The following is a 5,059-nucleotide window of genomic DNA, read 5'->3' on the forward strand; positions in this document are numbered from 1 at the left end:
TTTTTTCCTTTTTTTCTTTTCCACCTAACCTCTTAACTTTTTATTTTTGTTTATTTATCTATATATATTTATTTATTTAACTTCCTAACCTAACCATAATGTTTCCAACCTAACCTAATTTATTTCTTATTTTATTTATTTATTTTTTTTACCTCATCTAACCTAACCTAATTATCTATTTATTTGTTTATTTTTACCTAACCTAATCAAAACATTCGCAGGTTCACAGAAAACGACATGCTGATTTATTTGAAGTCAAGAATGGAGATTGAAACGGCCTTGAAAAACACCATTCCTGTTTTGTCTAGTGCCATCACCACCTTCTCCCAGATCAAGGAACAAAGTGTATTACAGACCCATGTATAAGGAAGAGGTGTATTTGAGTGTGTTTGGGTGTGTTTGGATGCGTTTGGGTGAGTTTGGATGCATTTTGGGGTTCATGGGTGTGTTTTGAAGTGTTTTGAGTGTGTTTGGTTTGTTTTGGGGTTCTTGGGTGCCTTTGGGGGTGTATTTTGAGATATTTTGGGTGTGTTTCCAGTGTGTTTAGATGTGCTTGGGTATGTTTGGGTATATTCAGCTGTGTTCTGGTTGTGTTTTAAGTGTGTTTCATATGTTTTGAAGCATTTGAATGTGTTTTGGGATATTACAAGTGTTTGGGTGCAGTTTTGGGTGTGTTTGAGTGCATTTGTTAGTGCGTTTCAGTGTATATTATGATGATGATGTACTTTAAGTTAACCTAACACCCAAGACTCTCTCTCTCTCTCTCTCTCTCTCTCTCTCTCTCTTTTCTATGTAATATCTTCTCACTGATTTTTCATGTTAATCTGTCAATGGAGCCATGAAACTACCCTTAAAAACCATGTTTTTTGAAACAAGAATATTTTAGAAATACAAATTATATGACCACTATTTTTCAATTCCACAGTTATGAGGAACTTTGTTCGCAAGAGTGTTTTTGCTTTTGATAAAGTAGATATCAATGTAATCTGTCAATAAAGCCATCAAACTTCCCTAAAAACCCAAGTGACTGAAACAAGAGTCTTTTTAGAATATAGGTTATGTTGTCACAATTTTCAGTCCACAGATATGAGGAGTTTGGTTCGTATGAGTGTTTTTGCTATATAGAAAGTAGTAATCATATTAATCTGTCAATAGAACTATTAAACTACCCTGAAAAACCCTCATAACTGAAACAATAGTCTTTTGAAAATATAGGTTTTGTGGCCACTATTTTTCAAAGTCCACAGAGATGATAAAATTTATTCGTAAGAGTGTTTTTGTTATTGATAAGGTAGAAATCATGTTAATCTGTTAATGGAACTATGAAACTACCCTTAAAAAACCATGTTTTTGAAACAAGAATCTTTTAGAAATACAAATTATATGGCCACTATTTTTCAAATCCACAGTTATGAGGCACATTGTTTGTAAGAGTATTTTTGCTTTTCAAAAGTTAGATGTCAATGTAATCTGTCAATAGAACCATCAAACCTCCCTTAATAGCCCATATGACTGAAACAAGAGTCTTTTTAATATATAGGTTATGTTACCACAATTTTCAAAGTCCTTAGATATGAAGAGCTTGGTTCGTATAGGTGTTTTTTGCTATACATAAAGTAGAAATCATATCAATATGTTAACAGAACTATCAAATTACCCTTAGAAACCCATGTAACTGAAACAGTAGTCTTTTGAAAATATAGGTTTTGTGGCCACTATTTTTCAAAGTCTGCAGAGATGAAAAATCTTTTTTGTAAGAGTTTTTATGCTATTGATAAAGTAGATGTAATGTTAATCTGTCAATACAACTATCAAACTACCCTTAAAACCCATGTGACTGAAACAAGAGACCTTTGAAAATATAGATTTTGTGGCCACTATTTTTCAAAGTCCACAGAGATGATAGAATTTATTCGTAAGAGTGTTTTTGTTATTGATAAGGTAGAAATCATGTTAATCTGTTAATGGAACCGTAAAACTACTCTTAAAAAAAACATATTTTTGAAACAAGAATCTTTTAGAAATACAAATTATATGGCCACTATTTTTCAAATCCACAGTTTTTAGGGACTTTGTTTGTAAGACTGTTTTTGCTTTTGATATGGTAGATATCAATGTAATCTGTCAGTAGAGCCATGAAACCTCCCTTAAAAACCTTTGTGACTGAAATAAGAATCTTTTTGAAATATAGGTTATGTTGCCACAATTTTCAAAGTCAACAGATATGAGGAGCTTGGTTCGTTTGAGTGTTTTTGCTATATATAAAGTAGAAATTGTATTGATCTGTCAATACAACTATCAAACTACTATTAAAAACCTGTCTAACTGAAACAAGAGTCTTTTAAATATATAGGTTATGGGGCCACTATTTTTCAAAGTCCACAGAGATGAGAAACCTTTTTCGTAAGAGTTTTTGTTATTGACAAAGTAGATATCATATTGATCTGTCAATTAAACCATCAGACTAGCCTTAAACACCTGTGTGACTGAAACAAGAGTCATTTGAAAATATATGTTATGTTGCCACTATTTTTCAAGGTCCACAGAGATGATAAAATTTATCCATAGTGGCATTTTTGCTATTGATAAAGTAGATATCATGTTAATCTGTTAATGGAACCATGAAACTACCCTTAAAAAAACATGTGACTGAAACAAGAGTCTTTTGAAAATACATCTTATATGGCCACTATTTTTCAAACTCCACGGAGATGTTAAAATTTATCCACAAGAGTGTTTTTGTTATTGATAAGGTAGAAATCATGATAATCTGTCAATGGAGACATGAAACTACCCTTAAAAAATAGTTTTACTGAAACAAGAGTCTTTTAGAAATCTAAATTATGTGGCCATTATTTTTCAAAGTCCACAGTTATGAGGAACTTTGTTCATTAGTATGTTTTTGCTTTTGATAAGGTAGATACAATACCATGTTAATCTTATCAGTAGAATCATCAATCCTCCATTAAAGACCCATGTAACTGAAACTAGAGTCTTTTTAAAATACAGGTTATGTTCTCACAATTTTTAAAGTCCACAGATATGAGGAGCTTAATTTGTATCAGGGTTTTTGCTATATATATACTATTGAACCTCAATAACTGGGATTTTGTGATAAGTTGGACTCTGACCGTCACAGGGACAAAAGTCTGAGTTTAACTGTTCACCTAGATTTTTTTTTTTTCACACTTTTTTCATTTTCTATTGACATTATAAAAATCTACTTCCAACTAAAAATTCCATTTCAATTGTAATTTAAAATTATGCCAAATAAAAGTTAATCAGTGTTCATACCGATTTTGTGAACATTTTTTAAGTGTAAAAACTTTTTGAAATATTTGTTCCTAATGATTTTTCATAATTTTTCTTGTTTTGCTATTTTTTTTTTTTTTTATCTGATGACATGAAATCTTCATAGATGAATGTGTATACAATAGTGACTACCTGGAGCATATTAAGATGGTAACGCATCAAATCCCCACTTCTCTAGATAATATTATTCACTCTTCATAAGGGTTGGGAAGGCGCCATCAGCATTGTCATGGCAATCTCCAGTTTTACTACTGAACAGGACACTCTCTAAGTCATTATTAGTGTGTTGAAATGAGATAATGATGCAGTGAAATATGTATTTATTACTTGTTTGGTCCAGCTTTATAGCTCTGTCTCAATATAATCTTTTGTAATACGTAATGTTATTCTAGGAGTTATGTGATGTATAGTGGTAATGATGAAGGTAGTGAGAAAAAACAGTGTTTGAAAAGATAATAGCAGTCTTATGATGTAGAGAGATGGAGGAGAAGGGTGGCAGTGAGGCAAGCATCTTGGAGGGGTAGATAACATGGGTGATGGAGGGGAGAAGGGAGGCAGAGAGGATTCAAGGTCCAACTGTCTCCCAATGTTATGTTTGTTTGTTTCTTGTTGTCTTCTGTTCTTGAAGTTTCTTACTCTAATCCTCATCAATTTATGCCTGTAAGGAAGTTATTTCCAACGCCTGGCCACGTACTGTGCAGGACGTGAGTCAGACTATGATGCCACCGCACAAGACATTTAAAAAATGGCTTCCTGGTGGGAAGGGTATTTAATTATCAAAAAGTAAACTACACCATCTGGTAATTTAAAGTCTGAAGATTTTGGAGAGACAATTGTAATCCCAAGATTTTAAATCTGTCCAAAATTAAATAGATAAATCCTTTTTTTTTTTTTTTTATTGATTTGTTTATTTATTTATCTTTTTTTTGAGTGGGGGGATTTGTATAAGTTGGACATTTGTGTTTATCAGACCAATCTTTTCCCTTAGTCTGAGTTACTGAGGGGTCAACAGTACCAGCTTTTCTCACTTTGAACAGGATGTAGGGACTATCAGATTACCTAATCTGATGCCTATTTCTAAGAACTCTCCATAGGGAATAACTGGCATAGAAGATTGTTTATTTGTGTTCTTCGTATCCTGTCCTCAGGGGCAGTTAATATCTTCTCAAGTAGAATTATATTGTGAAGGTGCAGTGGAGAGGGAACATTGTCATTTCTACATCCTTAGAATGGGTGATTACTCAATCTTTCATCACTAAATTTATATATAATACACACACACGACAGGAAAGCATTGGTGTATGTATGTACATATGTGGTTTTGTAAATAGGATACCGAAAAGTAATCGCTACTGTCTTCCAGAAGAATGGGTTGGTGACTTTTACCTTTCCATATGCCATTTTTGTATGCTTTCTCTATCCTCTACTAAAGGGTATGCTGGACTATGAACCAGCTAATATATCTTATTATTTATTTATTTATTTTTCTAATTTGAAAATTCACAGATTTAAGCATTGTTTTGCTATTCAATAAATGTTTTTCCTTTATGAATGAGTGACATCTGGCACAAGGTTTGGCTCACCTTTGTGAAACTTTATCTGTTTAAGCACTCAAGTTGTCTTGGATGTTGGCAATGTCTCATCTTTGATATGTGTCCTTTTGTTATTTCTACTTGATATAATCCCTAGGTTCTGTTTTCATTTTTGGAAAAGAGGCATGAAGGGATGTATATAATCAAGAGAAAAC

This window comes from Portunus trituberculatus, chromosome 39 (genome assembly GCF_017591435.1).
Source record: "Portunus trituberculatus isolate SZX2019 chromosome 39, ASM1759143v1, whole genome shotgun sequence".
Taxonomy (NCBI): domain Eukaryota; kingdom Metazoa; phylum Arthropoda; class Malacostraca; order Decapoda; family Portunidae; genus Portunus; species Portunus trituberculatus.